Below are 9,425 nucleotides of genomic sequence, written 5' to 3' on the forward strand. Positions count from 1 at the left end.
CACACCAAGTACTGGTAGATAACACTGCTAAATATGTTTCAACAACTAGAGCATGAGATATACCTTTGTTGTTCTGATTCCTAGGAGGACAGTCCGCCTTCCAATGCCCTGACTGCTTGCAGATGAAGCACTTGCCCTTCGGCTTCTTCATTCCAGCTTTAGGTCCTGTACTCAGAGATTTATTCACTTTCTTTGCTGAACCAACTTGTTTCTTCTTCTTCTTTCCTTTCGGTTTAGAAGTAGAACCATTTTCAGCATAGTGAATCTGAGAATTGTGACGAAACAAACCTTCTGCTGCCTGAAGTTCTGTCAGTAGTTCCGCCAATGAATATACCCTTTTGTTCATATTGTAATTCAGGCGGAATTGCTCAAAACTTCTAGGTAGTGTTTGGAGGATCATATCGATCTGGGTTTCCCCATCAATTTCTCCTCCAAGGATCTGTATTTCGTTCAGATAAGCCATAATCTTTAGGATATGATCCCTTACAGGAGTACCCTCTTGCATGGTGACTGTCATTATCTTTCTCATGGCTTCTTGTCTAGAAGCCCGATCCTGATCACCAAAGAGTTCCTTGAGATTGTTCATAATATCATAAGCTGTTGGTAAATCTTGATGCTGATGTTGCAATACATTTGACATTGAAGCCAAAATGTAACACCGCGCCATCTCATCCGCCTTTATCCATTTCTTATGATATTCAATCTCCTCTTGGGTAGATTCACCAGTGGGTGCATCAGGGCAAGGTTCAGTCAGTACAAACTTATAGCTTTCAGCAGTAAGAACAATGTCCAGGTTCCTTTTCCAATCTATGTAGTTAGGACCAGTAAGTCTATTCTGTTCTAGTATGATGGACAGTGGGTTGAAAGTCATCCTAAGAATCACAAATAACTTTTGGTCAGAACTCTAAATTTAGAATAATATTGATTCCTCAAACAATACTATTTTAAATTAACCAACACCTCAAAACACCGCGAATATTGTATGCCACGATAGTGTGGACGTATACAAATTCAGCATTCGTAAAAGGAGGGTTTAACCCATTAACTTTATTATCTTGTCAACCTAACTTTTTGACAAATAAAATTAATAGTTGGTATCCTTTAGTCACACGAATAATAGCAGTGACTCCGATGGGGAGGATACTATTAAACGTGCCTAAGTGTATACCACTACTTGACACAAAGTCCATTAATAAGATTGTGCCCCTTCCGATGGGGAAGATCACACGCTCTTAATTAACTTCCTATAGTCATCCAAAATGGAAGTTTGTTCTAGTGATCCACAAACAAGCTCATCCGATATGGAGGAAGGCACTCAGAGCCAACGCGCAAGCTTGTTTGCATCACTTACAAACCAGTAATGGAGACCGTGGAATTTATTTAAAATCCCTCTCCCACTTAGTTATTTATAAATGAGGAATTTTAACTATGCTTAGCCTACTAAACATGTATACTAACATGCACACACAGCACAATATAAAAGTAATAAATAGAAAATCTAATTTTCAACTATTATGGCTTTTATCTATGGTTGTCCTCCGTGTGTTGTCATCCCAAGCTGCTGCCATATTTGGCCACTGCCACCGGGTCTAGCTGTCACATCCATCTTGCTCCTTGTTCCGCTGCGCCTCTGGTCCTCAAAAGGTTCCACGCCTTGCAAGATTTGATCCGCGACACAAATAGAATTTTACATTTTTCGATCCTATATTCCTCGAAGGAATGTACATGTAAATTAGATCGAACATAAAATAAAAATTTACATCCATCGATCCTATATTCCATAAAAGGAATGTACATGTAACTAGATCAAAAATAAAATCCTAATAAAAACTAAATACAGCTCCTATTGTATTTTATAATACAATCATGCACACACATATAAATGCCCTTGACATATCCAAGGGTCCAATCACACACATAAAAAACTATAAGCCATAATAGTTGGATCCTGCATCCACAAAGTTAGCACATCCTACTATTAACCTGCCTAAATTATGTATGACATGTGCACAATTAAACTAATACCAAATACACAGAGGCAAAACCCTAGCTCTGATACCAATTGTTGGTTGCTACTCGGAAAACCTAATGGTTCCATTGTACAAAAATTTTGTACAAAGGTCTGAACATTTTCCTAGCTACCATGTGTTCTTTTAAATTAAACTTGGATCGCCTGCGGAACTTAACATGTTTGATCCAAAGTTTAATCTATTTGTTCTTTTAGGTTTAGACTCGGATCTCCTGCGGAACTTAACACGTTCGATCCAAATCACCTAAGTTATTAATTTCATTAAATATTAGTTTCCAAAATTGGCTTCCAGGACTGCATGGCGAGGCACATGGCCTTCTTGGATATGGGAACAACCACCACCGCCTAGACAAAGCCTTTTAAGGAAAGTTAATATTTAATTTCCTTAAATAACTTTAGGTCAACCGAAAAGAACAATCAAATCACAAGGAAAATAAAAAATAAAAGAACACAACATCGAAAAACAAATTCGAAATACTAGAATCACATGCCTCTTGTATTTGGTATTATTTCCAAAAATAACTAGTATGATGCGGAAAGGAAAAATACTAGTTATACCTTTTAGAAAGACCTCTTGATCTTCTACCGTATTCCTCTTCTAACCTCGGACGTTGTGTGGGCAACGATCTTCCAAGATGAGGACCACCTAGCACCTTCTTCTTCTTCCTTCAAGTTTTGGCCAAGCACCAAAATCCAAGGATGAAGAACTTTTTCCACCAACTAAGCTCCAAGGGATGCAAGCTTTCTCTCCTTCTTCTTCTTCTTCTCCAAGTAGTATCCGGCCACCACAAAAGCTCCAAGCAAGGAAGAGTTTCGGCCACCACAAAGAGGAAGAGAGGGAGAGAGGATGGTCGGCCACAACACCAAGGAAAAGAGGGAGAGAATAATAGAGGTTGTGTCTCATGAAGGCACCTCAACCCTCTCTTTTATATTTCTTAGCTTTGGTAAATAAGGAAATTTAATTACAATAAAATTTCCTTAACTTTCTTTGACATGAAATAATTAAGAAAAATTAAACAAAATTTCTTAAAACTCCATGTCTTGGCCGGCCACATCAACAAGAGCAAACAAAGTAATTTCAATCAACAATTAAAATTTCTTATTTGTCTTCGGAAATAAAAAAATAAATAAAATTTCCCTTTAAAATCCCTTCATGGTTGATAATAAGAAATTTCTATAATTTTAATTTTTCAACATGTGAATAATTTACAAAGAGAAAAAATAAAATATCTTTCCTATTAAGGAAAGAGATCTAATCTCTTTTCTTAATCTTTTGTAGAAGAGATATTTTAATTTTAATTCTTTCCAATAAATTATATCTTCCACATAAGAAAATTTTAAAATTAAAATTCTTTTAAATTTAATGGGGGTCGGCCACCTAAGCTTGGGTTCAAGCTAGGGCCGGCCACCCATGAATCAAGGCTTGGTCGGCCCTAGCTTGATCCACAAGCTAGCTTGGCCGGCCCCTACATCATGGGTATGAAGGTGGGTATAGTACTCTATAAATAAGAGGCTACGATAGGGACCGAGAGGAAGAAATGGTTTTGGTCTCCCGATAAAATTAAGTATCCTGTGTTCGCCCCGAACACACAACATAATTTTATCAATAATAATTCATTCCACTAGAGAACTATTATTGAACTACCGCACCGATCCCAAATTACATTTTTGGGCTCCTTTTTATTATGAGTGTGTTAATCTCCCTGTGTTTAAGATGTCGAATGTCCACTAATTAAGTGAGTTACTGACAACTCATTTAATTAATATCTTAATCCAAGAATAGTACCACTCAACCTTATCGTCATGTCGGACTAAGTCCACCTGCAGGGTTTAACATGACAATCCTTATGAGCTCATCTTGGGGACATTATCAACCTAGATTACTAGGACGCAGTTTCCTTCTATAATCAATAACACACACTATAAGTGATATCATTTCCCAACTTATCAGGCTTATTGATTTATCAAACTAAATCTCACCCATTGATAAATTAAAGAAATAAATATCAAATATATGTGCTTGTTATTATATTAGGATTAAGAGCACATACTTCCATAATAACTGAGGTATTTGTTCCTTTATAAAGTCAGTATAAAAGAAACGACCTCAAATGGTCCTACTCAATACACTCTAAGTGTACTAGTGTAATTATATAGTTAAGATAAACTAATTCCTAATTACACTACGACCTTCCAATGGTTTGTTCCTTTCCATTTTGGTCGTGAGCTACTGATTATAATTTATAAGGTACTGATAACATCATCTTCTGTATGTGGCACCACATACTATGTTATCTACAATATAAATTAATTGAACAACTACAACTAAATGTAGACAATTTGACCAAATGTGATTCTTTATTCAAAATAAATGTTTACAAAAGCTTAGGCTTTCAGTATACACTCTAACATATTATACACAATCTTGTAAGATTCACTTGTATTTGCTTCTTCTTCTCTTCTTGTTTGTTGTGTGAGTTTGTAAAGGCTTCTCCGCCTTTGGTAGTTACCGTAAAGGCGTGTTTTCATAGTGGAGAGTGCTCGTGTGTGTGGATCCTTGGATTAGTCACCTCATCTTGAGGTGGATACCAAGTAAATCCTTTGTGTTAGCGTTGTATGTTTTGTCACGCCCCGGAGGAGTCCCTGTCCGAAGAAATTTCGGCAGCATCTCCCCTGTACGGCGGACAATCTGAAACTTTTCTACATCCTCATATACCTCAGCCACATGCGGCTGGAATAAAAACAATAATAAAATACAACCACACAAACATCCACGCAGTTTATATAAATTTCAGCCTCTGGCTGACACAACCACGCAGTTTAATAATAAGTAAACAAAACAGTAATACCATGACTCGAAAACAACCCTACTCCACTACACCCATAAAACACAAATCCGACAAACTCACCTCTTCTGCCGTCCAGGCAGGCATGTAGTAGAACAAATCCAAACCATACGAAAATTCATCAATCAAAAGAATCCATACAATATCCAAGTATCAAACAAACCAAGTCTAAACATAGTCAAATAAGAAGAAAAACTAAAAACAAAAAGTCAACAAGTCCTCGTGGTCTGCAGGGGACCAGCAACTTGAACTCTCTCCTGACAGCATCAACCTGAAAAATAACAACAATGGAGGCGGGGTGAGTCCAACACTCAGCAGGTACAACTGATATGCAAAGTAAGGAAATAATATCTAGCACTAATCATGTGTATAGTCTCCTGATATAAAAGGATGAAATACAATTGAAGTAAACAGGAGAAAAACTGTACTAACCAGGACCTGGGTATAAGGACAAACAGTCCGAGTGGCATAGAAATCCTGTATGCATGTCAAACATAGGCGTCCAAACAATATACAGCATATAAATGCAGCAAGCACAAACACAAGCAATAAATGCATCATGCATATGATGCCAATGATGCGTCCTGGTCACCCCTGACACCAATCAACCCATCTCACACTCAATAGTGAGACAGAGTGGGTAGGGCTGTGACAACCGTGCACTCTGTCGTCACTGCTCCTGATGAGTGATCGAGTGGACGGGATGCTATCGGAGTACACCTATCCTCCTACCCCAAATCATAAATGGGGGAGCGCAATGCTCTCAACTCCCGATATACGATGATGGGGAGGAATCTCTGCCGGCTAACACGTTGCATCACGCTACCCATGAGCGGACCAACGGAGCCAAACAAAGTCTCTGCTGAAACACACACTGCCTGAATCGACCACTAACCCATGAGTGGTGGTGTGTGTAGATCCATGTAACTGGCGATGTGCTCAACAATAATGGAGCGGACTATCGCACAGTATGCAATCATGCAAATTGTGCATGGCACTAACCACAAAATATCCTGAACTAATCCATATATATATAAAAGTGCACCATAGGTCAACGAATCAAATCAAAGGTACACAGAAGGTATAAAACCTAGGTCCTGAACATGGTGAAGCATGGTATATCACTACCCCTATAAGCATGTATAAGCAGGTAAGGAATACATGAGATGCAAAACAAGCAATCAATCAATCATGTAACGGGTATCGGGTAGTGATTAACCGAAACAAATAAGAGAACATAATTATTGCTACTTGTTAAATTCACTACTATGCATATCAAAGACATAAAGTCAAAAGTACCTGCCTCCAATCGAAATGGTTCAATCCGACAATCGAGATACTCGTCTCGAATCAAAGTCCTGTAATAAACCGTATAGTTTAGCTAAATTTAATTATAAGCAAAATAGCTAAACCAAATTATTTTTCTCCAGGAACCCTAATTAAATAGTTAATCACAGTTAACTATCCCTAATCCAAAGCTTAAGGTTCCATTCCTAACTTAACCACAAGTCGACCTAACTACACATGAACCACCAACTATATAATGAATCAAACTTATCCAAACAAATTCAATTAAGTATCTTACCCAATTTAAATCTGCACAACTCTAAAACTTCTGTCAACAGCACAACTAGAGATCGACTTGTCGCCGCTAGCAACAAAATAAATTGCTAGATCAAGGAAACCACAACAAATCCCATTAGAAATTCTTTCCCACTGTCCAATTAAGATGAGGACATCATAAAATCAGCAATACCTAATTTTCCTTACCCAACTCATAGCCATGCTTGTTGATCCACACCAGAACTGTGGCTACCAACACAAATTGATTGCTGCTGGAACAAAAACGAACAAACCAAAACAGCAAATAATCAAAATCCTTGAACCTACAGAATTTCCAACCAAACTAAACCTCACTGTGGATTTGATCAAGGCAGAGGGCTCGATACTGAGTCTAGGGCACAGGAGGTGACACTAAAGCACGAGCACAGAGGAGGTCGGCGAACGGCTGGCACCGCTGTGCTGGCTTCATACGGGAGGAAGACTCGGCTAGGGCACGGTTCACTGTGAGGAGAGCTCGGCTCTGATGTGAGGAGATCGGAGATAGTGTCTGCACCTAGGGCTCGGTGTCGGGTCGAAGTGGCGACGACGCGGCTAGGGCTCGGCTCCGGGTCGGAGTGGCGGCAGAGGAGAGAAGGAAGGCGTCATCAGTAGTGATTAGGGGACGGAGTCGGCGTCGGCTTCTCCCCTTGGTCACGGCTTAAGCACGAGGGATGAAGGAAAATCGCCGCGGCCGGCGGTTAGGGCAAGGAGAGTCGGGCGCACGGGGGGGAAGAAATCGGACACGGGTTCGGCGTCGAGGGAAACCGGAGGAAATGAAAAAGAAAAGGAAAAGGAAAATTAAATAAAACTTTTTCCTCATTAAAACAGGGTAGCCTAAACAGGCTTTTCCGGGCCCTGTTTTTATCCCCGTTAACTCGTCCATACGAGCTCTGAAAAATTCCCGAAAAATTTCCAAAAATTTCAGAAAATTCCCTTATTAATATTCGCCTATTTTCGGTATTTTACATGTTTTATTTCTTGTATTTCCGCTGCATATCATTGAAGAAACAAGCAACGAAGAGCACGAGGAGCGCGACGAGTTATTCACCCCCCCCCCCCCTCCTCTAGCTACATTTCGGTCCCAACAAGTAGTTTTTACTTGGTTAGTCAAGTTAAGTAAGATATCTAGTTAGGTTTACTAAGGAGGATTACTTAACTTGATCAATATTACTTGATATTTTTTATCCAGATTTTATGTGATGCACTGATATAATCATCTAAAAATCTAGGCAAAACCATAAGTATCTCACACCATTCTAACTATTTTTAATACACAAGCAAGGTAACCCTAGTGTGCTTGTGAAATGCTGGCTACCTAAAATTATAGGATCATGATTTCTAAGAGGATAACCTAAAGCTAAATCCAATGTGAATTTTTGAACACTAGTAAAAATGGGAGTATATTGAAAAAATATAAATAAATGCTTAAACTAGAATTTTAAGAATTGAAAGTAACTTGAGTTTTTTTATTAAAAATGTAAGTTTTGAAAAAGATAGGTTATGAAACCCAATTTAAATTTTGAAAATAAAAAATTAGAACCTATTCTATTGAGCATATTCCTAATTATCTTCTGAGTGTGCTAAACTCATATTCAGAGTAAAGGTTTGGTGAAAATGTTTGTTAGATTAGAATTAGATTCAATATAGTTTAGTATAATGTCACCCCTAGCTACATGATCCTTTACAAAATGGTGTTTTACTTCTATATGTTTAGTTCTAAAATATTATATTGGATTTTTTTTTGTTAGGTCAATAGAAGTAGCATTATCTATTAGGACTTTTGTATTTGTATAGTTTAGCTGAAAGACCTTATGTGTATGCATCATCTATAACACTTGAACTACACATTCCCCCATAGCTATGTATTCAGCTTCAGTAGTGGATAATGTAACATAGTGTTGCTTTCTACTACATCATCTGCCTAGAGTCTGCCCTAATAATTGGCGCTACTACTTATATTTTTTCTATGTAGTTTACACCTAGTATAGTCTGGATTAGAATATCCTATTAGGTCAAAATTAGTGGTTCTAGGATACCAAATTCCTACATTTAAAGTGCCTTTAATATACCTAAGTATTCTTTTTTCAATACTTAGATGATATTCTTTTGCACATGTTTAATACCTAACACACATACCTACTGTAAATAATATGTTAGGTCGAGTTACAGTGAAGTAAAGTAGGCTGCCTATTGCACTCCTAAAATATTTTAAATCAACTAGTTTACCTTCTGGATCATTATCGATTTTTACATTTGTGGTCATTGGTGTATTAATTTCCTTAGAATTTTTCATCCAAATTTCTTAATTAATTCTTTAGCATTTTTGTTTTGATAAACATAATTGCCTTCTTTAGTTTGTTTTATTTGTAAGTCTAAAAAGAAGTTAAGTTCCCCTACTACGCTCATTTCAAATTCATCCTCCATTAATTTAATAAATTCTTTTAAAATTCTTGTATTGGTTGAACTAAAAATTATGTCATTCACATATATTTGTGCTATAAATATATCTTTTTCTAAGGATTTAACAAATAGGGTAGAGTCAATTTATCCTTGGTTGAAACCTTTAGATATTAGGTAGGCTGATAACCTTTTATACTAGATTCTAGGTGCTTGTTTTAATCCATACAATGTCTTTTTTAGTTTAAAAACATGATTTGGGTGATCTAGGTTTTCAAATCCTTATGATTAACCTACATAGACTTTTTTTTTAATAAATTCATTAAAAAATATAGACTTTGCGCCTATTTGATATATCTTAAATCCTTTATGTGCTACATAAGATAGTAACATTCTAATAGACTCAAGTCTAGCCATTGGTGCATAACTTTCATCATAGTCAAGTCCTTCAAATTGACTAAAATCTTTAGCTACTAATTGGGCTTTATTCCTAACAATTTCTCCTCTATCATCTAATTTGTTCCTAAAGATCCACTTTATGTTTATAATTG

The sequence above is a fragment of the Zingiber officinale genome, chromosome 3B (genome assembly GCF_018446385.1).
Source record: "Zingiber officinale cultivar Zhangliang chromosome 3B, Zo_v1.1, whole genome shotgun sequence".
Classification (NCBI taxonomy): Eukaryota; Viridiplantae; Streptophyta; class Magnoliopsida; order Zingiberales; family Zingiberaceae; genus Zingiber; species Zingiber officinale.